Source organism: Triticum aestivum, chromosome 5A (genome assembly GCF_018294505.1).
Source record: "Triticum aestivum cultivar Chinese Spring chromosome 5A, IWGSC CS RefSeq v2.1, whole genome shotgun sequence".
Classification (NCBI taxonomy): Eukaryota; Viridiplantae; Streptophyta; class Magnoliopsida; order Poales; family Poaceae; genus Triticum; species Triticum aestivum.
Genome location: NC_057806.1, coordinates 254730187 through 254745937, shown reverse-complemented (window position 1 = coordinate 254745937; position 15751 = coordinate 254730187).

The following is a 15751-nucleotide window of genomic DNA, read 5'->3' as shown; positions in this document are numbered from 1 at the left end:
GCCTTAGCAATCGCTAAACCAACTCCGAGAGGTTATTGACCACGCCGGAGCACGATCAACCTGACCACGAGGGTCTGTTTCCTGCGAGCAAACGAAGAACAAGCAAGAAACTGAGATTGCAATCTGGATATTGCGAATATAAGATGAAAGCTTTATTGATCAAGGTGGGGTTCTGTGACGCCTTTGTCTGGTCGTTGAACACAAACGAAGTACGCGAAGTTGCAGCTATGGCGAACTTTTAATCTAAACAAAACCCAAAGTCTAAACGATGCCCTAAGGGCTGTATATATGGAGGAAGAGGGGGGAATTTCGTGGCCCTTGGTGGAGGGGTCCGAAATCAACCCTATCTCTTGTTTCCCCACACATACGGACTCTAAAAATAGCCTATACTTATGTATTTCGAAATTACATGGGCCTGGCCCAATAATAAGGTGACGCAGCACCTAAAATAGCCTCGGGACGAAATTTATGAAGTGGCATCTTGTATATTTCGTTCAAGGCTTCATGCACCCATTATGGTGGCTTCAAAGTCCTGAAATCATCACTTGTAACTCCATTCTTGTTCTTGCTCCAATGTTCATCCTTCTCCAAGCTAGGCCCTTCATTTGTAAGCAAAACAAATGTATCCAATTTAGGCAGCGTCATATTCTCATGAACATTAGAATCATTACCAAGAAACGAAAGTACCTGATAATTTAGTTGGCGTGCACGAGCTCTAGTAATTGGTCCAGTATGTATAGCAGCAGGGGCTGTGGGTGTAACAATTGTATTGATGTCCTCATCAGGAATGCTTGCCTCATATTGAATTTGCTTATAATCGTTCATTGCATTCTACTACTAAGATGTGCCCTTTTGAAGTTGTGTATGGTTTCCTACCTCGTGCACCTATTGATTTGTTGCCTCTTCCATCTTCAGAGAAGGTTAATTTTGATGCTAAACAACGTGCTGAATTGATTTTAAAAATGCATGAGTTAACTAAGGAAAACATTGAGCGCATGAATGCTAAATATAAACTTGCTGGAGATAAGGGTAGAAAACATGTTGTGTTTGCACCTGGAGATCTTGTTTGGTTACATTTGCGTAAGGATAGATTTCCTGATTTGCGCAAATCAAAGTTAATGCCACGTGCTGATGGTCCCTTTAAGGTGTTAGAGAAAATAAATGATAATGCATATAAACTTGAGCTGCCTGCAGATTTTGGGGTTAGTCCCACTTTTAACATTGCAGATTTGAAGCCTTATTTGGGTGAGGAAGATGAACTTCCGTCGAGGACGACTTCATTTCAAGAATGGGAGGATGATGAGGACATCAATACAATTGTTACACCCACAGCCCCTGCTGCTATACATACTGGACCAATTACTAGAGCTCGTGCACGCCAACTAAATTACCAGGTACTTTCGTTTCTTGGTAATGATTCTAATGTTCATGAGAATATGATGCTGCCTAAATTGGATACATTTGTTTTTCTTACAAATGAAGGGCCTAGCTTGGAGAAGGATGAACATTGGAGCAAGAACAAGCATGAAGATGATGGCATGCGCAAGGGAAACAAGAACGGAGTTACAAGTGATGATTTCAGGACTTTGAAGCCACCATAATGGGTGCATGAAGCCTTGGACGAAATATACAAGATGCCACTTCATAAATTTCGTCCCGAGGCTATTTTAGGTGCTGCGTCACCTTATTATTGGGCCAGGCCCATGTAATTTCGAAATACATAAGTATAGGCTATTTTTAGAGTCCGTATGTGTGGGGAAACAAGAGATAGGGTTGATTTCGGACCCCTCCGCCAAGGGCCACGAAATTCCCCCCTCTTCCTCCATATATACAGCCCTTAGGGCATCGTTTAGACTTTGGGTTTTGTTTAGATTAAAAGTTTGCCATAGCTGCAACTTCGCGTACTTCGTTTGTGTTCAACGACCAGACAAAGGCGTCACAGAACCCCACCTTCATCAATAAAGCTTTCATCTTATATTCGCAATATCCAGATTGCAATCTTAGTTTCTTGCTTGTTCTTCGTTTGCTCGCAGGAAACAGACCCTCGTGGTCAGGTTGATCGTGCTCCGGCGTGGTCAATAACCTCTCGGAGTTGGTTTAGCGATTGCTAAGGCGCGACGTCCTCGCATGTTCGTAGTCGGATCGTCAAAGTCGACTTCCACCAAAGCGATATCCATCATCTCATCGAAAGACGGGACACCTTTGCCTCTATCATTGGTCGTATCCAAGGTAGTCATGTCCTCATCAGGTCCGGGCTATCTAGAGAGTTGGCACACTCTCGGACGACTTCGGTGCAGCAGGGCTGGAAGCTCCGGGATGGCCGGAGGTTCCGCTGGCCGGAAGTTCTGGGCAGCGGCCGAAAGTTCCGGGCTTTCCAGAAGCTTGTCCAGGCTTCTTCTTCCTTCTCTTCCACACTTCCCTTGTGGATGGTGTAGGTGATCCTTGGCCCTTGCACTCCTCCTCGTCATCCGTGAAGCTCCGACAATACCTATGCATGTACGATGGAGGGTCAAGTAGTATACCATCCTCGAAGGGGTCAAGTGAGCACGTGTAAAGGAGAGGATTCACCTTTATGTATGTGAAGTAGATGTCGCACGTGTCACTTGCCAAATGAACTCTTGACATGGTGATGTCCATAGGATGCTCCGCATCACAACTTGGGAAGGATGAAACAAACACCATTGCGAAGAACTGATAATTGGTCTAGCCAAAATTGAAAGGATATGATAAACTTGAAGAGAAGCACACCGGTTGAAAAGGATTGACATTACAATCTCGATTATCATAAAGGATTAGTATTCACATAGAAATATGAGAACACCACTTAGGAAAAGTATGGAATCAACACATGACATTGAAGCAACTCGAATTCCACAATTCAAAACAAAATAAAGGATTTGACTTGCAGAATAAGCCGGAACAAACATATGATAGACCCCATATCGTATCATGTGCCTGTTGGAAAGATATCCTACGTGATACTTGAATTCCCACCTATTAACTCCCGAAACTTTCTGGTGATGCCATCTGGTGTTGGGGATACAGGGAGGCACAATATATATCACACAACTAACAAGCCCTACGCTCCAACTGTATCCATCCATCAACACATAACCAAGAAAACTCTGAAAATCGTGTACCTCAACCTTCGAAAAGCATTCGTTATACGACCTATGGCAATACTCCCGAACTCCCGCCACAGTACTAGGTGGTGTCGAGGTTATCTCACCAACAACTGCATAAAAGAGATTTTCGATGTCGGCGAACTCAGATATTTCAGAACTGCAACGATAAAATTGTGACGACAACACCTCGGAGCTCAACTCCCCGGGACACTGCCACAACCCCTAAATGTCAGGAGGCACCAAGAACAATGTTCTCGTCACAAGAATATCGGAACGATCCCAAGATATCCGCGTGATCCTAATTTTTTTTCTAAAATTTGAGGAGAGGACAGTCAAAACATCTATGTCAGGAGGCCTCACCAGAGTGACGAGGTGAGTAAGGAGTAAAAGAATCCTACTCTTCGATATATATAATCCTAAGACTCAAAACATTTTTGTTCTAGAGTCAACAACGTCAGCGATTCGATCAAGCAGGGGGCTCCTAAGTCGGGGATGGCTCTGATTACCAACTTGTAACGCCCACGATGCAGCTATATCTCCCACGTGTCGAGGAATGACTTAGAGGCATAACCGCATTGTGGTTTTGTCGCAAGAAGGGTCATCTTCACACAATCCCATGTAATGAACAAGAAAGGGATAAAGAGAGTTGCCTTACAATCGCCACGTCACACAATACTTCAATAATTCATACATCATCCAAAATACACACATAGACCGACTACAGTTAAATCCAAATGAAAAAAGGTAACCCCAAATGCTAGATCCCCGATCGTCCCAACTGGGCACCACTACTGATCATTAGGAAAAGACACGTAGTAACGACCAAGGTCCTCATTGAACTCCCACTTGAGTTCGGTAGCATCGCCTGCACTGGTATCATCGGCACCTGCAACTATTTTGGTAGTATCTATGAGTCACGAGGACTCATCAATTTCAAAACCTGTGAGATCAAGACTATTTAAGCTTATGTGTAGGATAGGGTAATGAGGTGGAGCTGCAGCAAGCGCTAAGCAAATATGGTGGCTAGCATACGCAAATAAGAGTAAGATGAGAAGCAATGCAACGGTCTGAAGCTAGAAGTGATCCTGAAACTACTTACGTTCAAACATAACCCAAACCGTGTTCACTTCCCGAAATCCGCCAAAAAGAGACCATCACAGCTACACACGCGGTTGATTCATTTTAATTAAGCCAACTATCAATTTCTCTACAACCGGATATTAACAAATTCCCATCTGCCACATAACCGCGGGCACGGCTCTCAAAAGTTTATACCCTGCAGGGGTGTCCCAACTTAGCCCAAATCGTATAAGGACCGGAAAAACAAGGAACATAACACCGGTATGATAGAAACTAGGGCGGCAAGAGTGCAACAAAACCCCGAGCAAAAGGCCAAGCCTTCCCCCCTTTGCCAAGTATATAGATGCATTAATTAAAACAAGAGATATTGTGATATTCCAACATATCCATGTTCCAACATGGAACAACCTGCTAGACACCTACAACTAGCAACGCTATAAGAGGGTTGAGGAAAAGCGGTAACTTAGCTAAACAACGGTTTGCTAGGGAGGTGGGTTAGAGGCTTGACATGGCAATATGGGAGGCATGATAAAAAAGTGGTAGGTAGCGCCACATAGTGATAGAACGATCAACTAGCAAGCAAAAATAGAAGTGATATCGAGGGTAATGGTCATCTTGCTTGAAATCCCGCTAGGAAGAAGACTGAGTCCATGAGTTAGACGAACCAACGTAACCGAACGAATCCTCACAACTCCGTAACGAAACCGAAGCTAACGAGAGAAGCTGATGAGGACATCAATACCATTGTTACACCCACAGCCCCTGCTGCTATACATGCTGGACCAATTACTAGAGCTCGCGCATGCCGATTGAATTATCAGGTACTTTCGTTTCTTGGTAACGATTCTAATGTTCATCAGAATATGATGCTGCCTAAATTGGATACACTTGTTTTGCTTACAAATGAAGGGCCTAGCTTGGACAAGAAAGATGAACCTTGGAGCAAGTTCAAGCATGGAGATGATGGCATGCGCAAGGGAACAAGAACGGAGTTACAAGTGATGATTCCAGGACTCTGAAGCCACCATAATGAGTGCATGAAGCATGGGACGAAATATACAAGATGCCACTTCATAAATTTTGTCCAGAGGCTATTCTAGGTGCTGCGTCACCATATTATTGGGCCAGGCCCATGTATTTTCGACGTACTTAAGTATAGGCTGTTTTTAGAGTCCGTATGTGTGGGGAAACAAGAGTTAGGGTTGGCTTCGGACCCCTCCACCAAGGGCCACGAAATTCCCCCTCTCTCCTTCATATATACAACCCTTAGGGCATCGTTTAGACTTTGGGTTTTGTTTAGATTAAAAGTTCGCCATAGCTGCAACTTTGCGTACTTCGTTTGTGTCCGACGACCAGACCAAGACGACACAGAACCCCACCTTGATCAATAAAGCTTTCATCTTATATTCGCAATATCCAGATTCCAATCTCAGTTTCTTGCTTGTTCTTCGTTTGCTCGCAGGAAACAGACCCTCGTGGTCAGGTTGATCGTGCTCCGGCGTGGTCAGGTTGATCGTGCTCCGGCGTGGTCAATAACCCCTCGGAAGTTGGTTTAGCGATTGCTAAGACGCGACGTCTCGCACGTTCGTAGTCGGATCGTCAAGGTCGACTCCCACAGAAACAATAGCCTCCATCTCATTGAAACATCGGGACACCTTTGCCTCTATCAAGTGGTATCAGATTTTCAGGTTGCTCGGTGAGATTTTCCAGTTTTTCATTGTTTAGATTGAGTCTGTTCTTCATACCTACAGTCTACGAAAAAAAGCCAAAACAAAATTAGGGTTAGTTCATCATATCCGAACCAATCTGAGCCTTTGCATAGTCTTTTCAGTATTTTGCTTTGTTGAATTTGCGGTTGCATCGTCGTGTCTAGTTGCTGGTCTTAGAGTCTAGTCCTTTAGAGTTTTGAGTTCTGGTCATAAGTTGTCACGCCACCGCTGCACAATCATCATCGATCCGTATCCATATACCACCACCAATCCGTCTCCATATACCATCACCAATCCGTATCCATATACCACCACCGTAGCCATATCCTACCATCATATATCCACTACCAATTCGAGTTCCTTTCATATTAGGTTTGTTTTAGAGGTCCGTCTAATTTCCGATTCGTCTTTCCTTGCCTGAGTAGGTCTCGGAAAAAAAGTGATTTCTTGTCGAGACCCCGGGGTAGTTTTTAGGCCAAAATTTTCACAAGCAGTTTTTCCCTATCCTATTTTTATGCTTTTCTGAGTCTTTTGAGCCACGTGCCATCATAGTGATTTTTTGTTGCACTTTTTCGTCGTCGCTGCCCTGATTTCCGAAAAAAAGCTCGATAACAGGTTTAATGAATTGCTCGCGTGTCTTCCACCACCACCACCGGCTGCCCCTAACGCACCTCTACAACAACAACAATGTCGCTTTCCAAATCAAGTGGGATGAGCACAGCGCATTCCCATTGACCCTGGGCAAAATTCTGGTGCCGCTGTTGATGCTTCTGCCGCTCCTGCTGCTACTGCAGAGGTGGAGGACCATTACGAGGATGAGGTTGACGAAAATCAGAACTACGTGCAACCACCAGCACCACCACCACCACCAGGTCGTCCTCATGCATATCATGGCAACGGTAGGGCTGCACCACCACCTGAGGTACATGACCATCTTCCTAAACTAAAGTTGAATATTTCACCATTTGAGGGTAGATATGTTCCTGATATATATCTTACTTGGGAGTTAGAAAATGAACAACGATTTACATGTTTACAATATCCGAAGGAGAGATGTGTTCCTGCTGCTGTTTGTGCTTTCACTAGCTTTGCATGTGTTTGGTGGTCTAAACATTGTAGATTATATCCTATTCCAGCTACTTGGGCTCCTTTGAAAACTGCTATGCATACTCGTTGGGTTCCACCATATTATCAACGTGAATTACTTCAAAAATTGCAGCGCTTAAGACAAGGAAAAAATTATGTAGAAGAATATTATCAGGAATTACAAACTGGCATGATTAGATGTGGTACTGTTGAGGAGAATGAAGCTATGCTTGCACGTTTTATGGGTGGATTAAATAGAGAGATTCAGACCATTCTAGAGTATAAGGAGTATACTAATATCACTCGTTTATTCCATCTTGCTTGTAAAGCTGAACGTGAAGTGCAGGATCGACAGGCATTGGCGCGAACTAACTTTTCTGCAGGTCGATCTTCATCATGGACACCACGTGCATCCTCTACTTCCACTCCACCAGTACCTCCATCACGTGCCACCTCCAACCGTGATACAAGAAAGCAGGCACAACCACCACTATCTACCAAGAGCACACCTGCCGAACCTGCGCAGAGCTCTTCTTCTTCCATGGCATCAATAGGGCACACAAGTGAAACGCAATACATGGCTGCTGAAGATGCTCACAGGTATGAATGTTTAGTTGCTCAACGTGTTTTGAGTGTGCAGGTTGCACAAGCTAAGCAAATTCAGAGGCATAATCTGTTCCATACAAAGGGAGTTGTGAAGGAACGTTCTGTTTGCATCATCATAGATGGAGGGAGCTGCAATAACTTGGCTAGCATGGAGATGGTGGAGAAGCTATCTCTCACCACAAGACCACATCCACATCCTTACTACATCCAATGGTTCAACAACAGCGACAAGGTTAAGGTAACACGTACTGTTCGTGTGCATTTTAGTATCTCTACTTATGCTGATTATGTTGATTGTGATGTGGTACCTATGCAAGCATGTTCCTTATTACTTGGTAGACCATGGCAATTTGATAAAAATTCTGTACACCATGGAAGAAACAATCAGTATACTCTTGTTCATAAGGATAAAAATATTACTTTGCTTCCTATGACTCCTGATTCCATTTTGAAAGATGATATTAATAGAGCTAATAAAGAAAAACAGGAGAAAAATAAAAGTGAAAATCAGATTGTGGCAAAAGAATTTGAGCAACAAATGCAGCCTAATAATAAACCATCTAGTGTTCCTTCTGAAATTAAATTGAAAAGTGCATGTTTACTTGCCACCAAATCTGATATTGATGATTTAGATTTCAGCAAATCTGTTTGCTATGCTTTTATCTTATATTCGTTTGTGTTCGTTTGTGTTCAACGACCAGACAAAGGCGTCACAGAACCCCATCTTGATCAATAAAGCTTTCATCTTATATTCGCAATATCCAGATTGTAATCTTAGTTTCTTGCTTGTTCTTCGTTTGCTCGCAGGGAACAGACCCTCGTGGTCAGGTTGATCGTGCTCCGGCGTGGTCAATAACCTCTCGGAGTTGGTTTAGCGATTGCTAAGGCGCGACGTCCTCGCACGTTCGTAGTCGGATCGTCAAAGTCGACTTCCACCAAAGCGAAATCCACCATCTCATCGAAAGACGGGACACCTTTGCCTCTATCACTTCGGAGGGCAAAAAGACCTATTTAGAAGCCGATTTTGAGGTGCCAAATATAGAACTAGCTTCTTCAACTATTTAGATGCGGCTCGTCGCTAGCTTTCGTTTGAGTACTCGCGGAGGCAAAACGGACTTCGTATGAGGATGTTATGCCTGTTTTACTGAACAATGCACAAAACAGATTCCAATCCGAATTCAACTACGAGATTGAGTCTAAAAAGATCCGAATTTTGTTTTTTTTTCTTCTCTTTTTTTTCCTCACACTTTTTTTCTTTCTCTCCTTTTTTTTTCTCTGATTTTTTTCTCTTTTTTTTCTCTCGTTTTTTTCTCTCTTTTTTTCTCCCTCTTTCCAAAACAAACTAGATAAGATGCAGATTGGATCAAGTGAAGATGTGAACGATCTCAACTATTATTATGACAATGAATGGTGGGTAGCACGTGGTGGAAATTGATGGATGGGTGGTGGACAGCGGAAGAGATAATGATGCAGCGGTGACGTGACTAATGTGAACAGAACTCGAAACTCTAAACGAACTAGACACTAAGACCAGCAACTCGACACGATGATGCAACCGATAATTCAACTATGCAAGCAATGAAAAGAAAATTGCAAAGGCTCAGACTGGCTTGGACCAAGGATGAATAGATCTAACTCTTGTTTGTGGCTTTTTCTTGGACAATAGGAAAGAAAATAAATCTAATCTAGGAAAACTGGAAATTCTCACCGAGCAACCTGAAAACTGATACCACTTGATAGAGGCGAGGGTCCCATCTTTCGATGAGATGATAACTATCGATTTGGTGGAGACGACTTTGACGATCCGACTACAAACGTGCACGACGTTGCGCCTTAGCAACCGCTAAACCAATCTCCTGAGGTTACTGACGATGCTGGAAGCACGGTCAGCCTGACCACGAAGGTCTATTCTTGCAAGCAATCGAAGAACGAGCAAGAATATGATAAAGCAATCTGAATATCGCAAATATATATGAAGTATTGATAACGGTGGGGATCCGGAAGCGGTCTTGGTCTGGTCGTTGGACACAAACAAAGTACACGAAGTTGCAATGGCTAACTTTTAACTAAACAAATCCCGAGCAAAAAGCTACTAGATGGATCTACTTATATATGAGCAAGGGGTGGCGGTCAAGGAGGTGGGAGGACGTCCCAAGGCAGCCTAAAACTAACCCTAGGTCGTACAAGGCTCATGGGCCCAAGTGGAGGTAATGCAACACCTTTGGGCTTGTAGTTTGACTCGGATTCTGCTGCAACGTCAGATTGTTTCGTCCGTAACTCAACGCTCCGGACGAATTGGAAGGTGAATCTAATTGGGTTGGAAAGAGCACGAAATCTAGTTTCCAACAAAAAAAGAATCACCCAATTCGGAGTCCGTATGAAAAAGTTGTTGGCGTTTTGAGTCAGGTATGTCTGTGCAGTCCGAATCTGAATCCAGAACGTGAGAGACTTGGACTCTATCTTCTCTTGGCCCAAAAGTGACGTGAGAGGACTTTTTGAACACAACCTAAACTTCTCCTTTTCCCTTGTCTTCATATGTGGATTGTACAAATATCCCATACACCTGCAATTAGACAAAACACAAAAGTGTGTGAAGTATTTTTGTTCTGGATAACATAAATAGATTATTGAATAGTTTGCATTAGAAATCAGCTGACAAATATGCATGTATGCAATATTTTTGGTTGATGAGGACATCAATACAATTGTTACACCCACAGCCCCTGCTGCTATACATACTGGACCAATTACTAGAGCTCGTGCATGCCAACTAAATTACCAGGTACTTTCGTTTCTTGGTAATGATTCTAATGTTCATGAGAATATGATGCTGCCTAAATTGGATACATTTGTTTTGCTTACAAATGAAGGGCCTAGCTTGGAGAAGGATGAACATTGGAGCAAGAACAAGCATGGAGATGATGGCATGCGCAAGGGAAACAAGAACAGAGTTACAAGTGATGATTTCAGGACTTTGAAGCCATCATAATGGGTGCATGAAGCCTTGGACGAAATATACAAGATGCCACTTCATAAATTTCGTCCCGAGGCTATTTTAGGTGCTGCGTCACCTTATTATTGGGCCAGGCCCATGTAATTTCGAAATACATAAGTATAGGCTATTTTTAGAGTCCGTATGTGTGGGGAAACAAGAGATAGGGTTGATTTCGGACCCCTCCACCAAGGGCCACGAAATTCCCCCCTCTTCATCCATATATACAGCCCTTAGGGCATCGTTTAGACTTTGGGTTTTGTTTAGATTAAAAGTTCGCCATAGCTGCAACTTCGCGTACTTCGTTTGTGTTCAACGACCAGACAAAGGCGTCACAGAACCCCACCTTGATCAATAAAGCTTTCATCTTATATTCGCAATATCCAGATTGCAATCTTAGTTTCTTGCTTGTTCTTCGTTTGCTCGCAGGAAACAGACCCTCGTGGTCAGGTTGATCGTGCTCCGGCGTGGTCAATAACCTCTCGGAGTTGGTTTAGCGATTGCTAAGGCGCGACGTCCTCGCACGTTCGTAGTCGGATCGTCAAAGTCGACTTCCACCAAAGCGATATCCATCATCTCATCGAAAGACGGGACACCTCCGCATCAATACAATTGTTACACCCACAGCCCCTGCTGCTATACATACTGGACCAATTACTAGAGCTCGTGCACGCCAACTAAATTACCAGGTACTCTCGTTTCTTGGTAATGATTCTAATGTTCATGAGAATATGATGCTGCCTAAATTGGATACATTTGTTTTGCTTACAAATGAAGGGCCTAGCTTGGAGAAGGATGAACATTGGAGCAAGAACAAGCATGGAGATGATGGCATGCGCAAGGAGAACAAGAACGGAGTTACAAGTGATGATTTCAGGACTTTGAAGCCACCATAATGGGTGCATGAAGCCTTGGACGAAATATACAAGATGTCACTTCATAAATTTCGTCCCGGGGCTATTTTAGGTGCTGCGTCACCTTATTATTGGGCCAGGCCCATGTAATTTCGAAATACATAAGTATAGGCTATTTTTAGAGTCCGTATGTGTGGGGAAACAAGAGATAGGGTTGATTTCGGACCCCTCCACCAAGGGCCACGAAATTCCCCCCTCTTCCTCCATATATACAGCCCTTAGGGCATCGTTTAGACTTTGGGTTTTGTATAGATTAAAAGTTCGCCATAGCTGCAACTTCGCGTACTTCGTTTGTGTTCAACGACCAGACAAAGGCGTCACAGAACCCCACCTTGATCAATAAAGCTTTCATCTTATATTCGCAATATCCAGATTGCAATCTTAGTTTCTTGCTTGTTCTTCATTTGCTCGCAGGAAACAGACCCTCGTGGTCAGGTTGATCGTGCTCCGGCGTGGTCAATAACCTCTCGGAGTTGGTTTAGCGATTGCTAAGGCGCGACGTCCTCGCACGTTCGTAGTCGGATCGTCAAAGTCGACTTCCACCAAAGCGATATCCATCATCTCATCGAAAGACGGGACACCTCCGCATCAATACAATTGTTACACCCACAGCCCCTGCTGCTATACATACTGGACCAATTACTAGAGCTCGTGCACGCCAACTAAATTACCAGGTACTTTCGTTTCTTGGTAATGATTCTAATGTTCATGAGAATATGATGCTGCCTAAATTGGATACATTTGTTTTGCTTACAAATGAAGGGCCTAGCTTGGAGAAGGATGAACATTGGAGCAAGAACAAGCATGGAGATGATGGCATGCGCAAGGGGAACAAGAACGGAGTTACAAGTGATGATTTCAGGACTTTGAAGCCACCATAATGGGTGCATGAAGCCTTGGACGAAATATACAAGATGCCACTTCATAAATTTCGTCCCGAGGCTAATATAGGTGCTGCGTCACCTTATTATTGGGCCAGGCCCATGTAATTTCGAAATACATAAGTATAGGCTATTTTTAGAGTCCGTATGTGTGGGGAAACAAGAGATAGGGTTGATTTCGGACCCCTCCACCAAGGGCCACGAAATTCCCCCCTCTTCCTCCATATATACAGCCCTTAGGGCATCGTTTAGACTTTGGGTTTTGTTTAGATTAAAAGTTCGCCATAGCTGCAACTTCGCGTACTTCGTTTGTGTTCAACGACCAGACAAAGGCGTCACAGAACCCCACCTTCATCAATAAAGCTTTCATCTTATATTCGCAATATCCAGATTGCAATCTTAGTTTCTTGCTTGTTCTTCGTTTGCTCGCAGGAAACAGACCCTCGTGGTCAGGTTGATCATGCTCCGGCGTGGTCAATAACCTCTCGGAGTTGGTTTAGCGATTGCTAAGGCGCGACGTCCTCGCAAGTTCGTAGTCGGATCGTCAAAGTCGACTTCCACCAAAGCGATATCCATCATCTCATCGAAAGACGGGACACCTTTGCCTCTATCAAGTGGTATCAGATTTCCAGGTTGCTCGGTGAGATTTTACAGTTTTTCGTAGTTTAGATCGAGTCTGTTCTTCATACCTACAGTCTACGAAAAAGCCACAAAAAAATTAGGGTTAGTTCATCATATCCGAACCAATCTGAGCCTTTGCATAATCTTTTTAGGGTTTTGCTTTGTTGAATTTGCGGTTGCATCGTCGGTCTAGTTGCTGGTCTTAGAGTCTAGTCTTTTAGAGTTTCAAGTTCTGGTCATAAGTTGTCACGCCGCCGCTGCACCATCATCATCGCCCCTGCCATCTACTACCACCGCACCGAATCCGTATCCATATACCACCACCAATCCGTGTCCATATACCACCACCGATCCATATCCATATACTACCACCGCTACCACCACCGCTGCCATATACCACCACCATATATCCACCACCAATCCGAGTTCTTTGCTTATTAGGTTTGTTTTCGAGATCCATCTAGTTTCCGATTCGTGATTCCTTGCCGGAGTAGGTTTCGTGATTCGTGATTCCTTGCCGGAGTCGGGTAGCCACGCTCCGTTTAGGCCCAAAATTTTTCGAAAACGCATTTTTCGAAAATTTTTCTGGCTATCCTATTTTTAGGTGTTTCTGAGTGTTTTGAGACAGGTGCCATTATAGGAATTTTTTTTGACCCGTTTCCAGTTTTTGGGTCCGGGCAGTCGAAAAAAAAAATTTGTCGAAAAAAAAAATTTCGTGCCCATCCTGTCAGTTTGACCTAGGAAGAGTTTTGAGACACTCGCCATTATAATGATTTTTCGCAAAAAAAAAGCAGCGCAAAAAAAGAAAAAAAGAGCGCAAAAAAAAGAGCGAATTTTTTTTTTCTGAGTGTGCTTTTCCCTTGTTTACGTGCCGCGCCGTGATTTTGTTGGTGTTCTAGGCTCGCGTCTCTAGCACAGTCTAGCCTAGGACCAGCACAGTACCGTCGTTGAGCGTTTATTCAACTTTGCATCTCTGAATTGATTATTGCTGACCCTTTTTGCTACCATACTATAAGCCTTCCCAGCTCCACATACATCTACGTCGTGTGTTTGACTCTCCCTGGTAATAGCTCTATCCAAGCTTTGAGAGTTTTTGACTACAACGGTTGCCGATCACCGCCTGCTGCTGGGTAAAAACTGGTAAGAATTTGAGATTTGCTTGACGAATTTGTGATACACCACCACCACTTCCTGATAGAGGCAAAGGTGTCCCGTCTTTCGATGAGATGGTCAATTTCGCTTTGGTGGAAGTCGACTTTGACGATCCGACTACGAACGTGCGAGGACGTCGCGCCTTAGCAATCGCTAAACCAACTCCGAGAGGTTATTGACCACGCCGGAGCACGATCAACCTGACCACGAGGGTCTGTTTCCTGCGAGCAAACGAAGAACAAGCAAGAAACTGAGATTGCAATCTGGATATTGCGAATATAAGATGAAAGCTTTATTGATCAAGGTGGGGTTCTGTGACGCCTTTGTCTGGTCGTTGAACACAAACGAAGTACGCGAAGTTGCAGCTATGGCGAACTTTTAATCTAAACAAAACCCAAAGTCTAAACGATGCCCTAAGGGCTGTATATATGGAGGAAGAGGGGGAGAATTTCGTGGCCCTTGGTGGAGGGGTCCGAAATCAACCCTATCTCTTGTTTCCCCACACATACGGAATCTAAAAATAGCCTATACTTATGTATTTCGAAATTACATGGGCCTGGCCCAATAATAAGGTGACGCAGCACCTAAAATAGCCTCGGGACGAAATTTATGAAGTGGCGTCTTGTATATTTCGTCCAAGGCTTCATGCACCCATTATGGTGGCTTCAAAGTCCTGAAATCATCACTTGTAACTCCGTTCTTGTTTCCCTTGTGCATGCCATCATCTCCATGCTTGTTCTTGCTCCAATGTTCATCCTTCTCCAAGCTAGGCCCTTCATTTGTAAGCAAAACAAATGTATCCAATTTAGGCAGCATCATATTCTCATGAATATTAGAATCATTACCAAGAAACGAAAGTACCTGGTAATTTAGTTGGCGTGCACGAGTTCTAGTAATTGGTCCAGTATGTATAGCAGCAGGGGCTGTGGGTGTAACAATTGTATTGATGTCCTCATCATCCTCCCCTTCTTGAAATGAAGTCGTCCTCGACGGAAGTTCATCTTCCTCACCCAAATAAGGCTTCAAATCTGCAATGTTAAAAGTGGGACTAACCCCAAAATCTGCAGGCAGCTCAAGTTTATATGCATTATCATTTATTTTCGCTAACACCTTAAAGGGACCATCAGCACGTGGCATTAACTTTGATTTGCGCAAATCAGGAAATCTATCCTTACGCAAATGTAACCAAACAAGATCTCCAGGTGCAAACACAACATGTTTTCTACCCTTATCTCCAGCAAGTTTATATTTAGCATTCATGCGCTCAATGTTTTCCTTAGTTAACTCATGCATTTTTAAAATCAATTCAGCACGTTGTTTAGCATCAAAATTAACCTTCTCCGAAGATGGAAGAGGCAACAAATCAATAGGTGCACGAGGTAGGAAACCATACACAACTTCAAAAGGGCACATCTTAGTAGTAGAATGCAATGAACGATTATAAGCAAATTCAATATGAGGCAAGCATTCCTCCCACATTTTCTTATTATTCTTCAAAACAGCCCTAAGCATAGTAGACAACGTTCTATTGACTACTTCAGTTTGTCCATCAGTTTGGGGGTGACAAGTAGTACTAAAAAGCAGT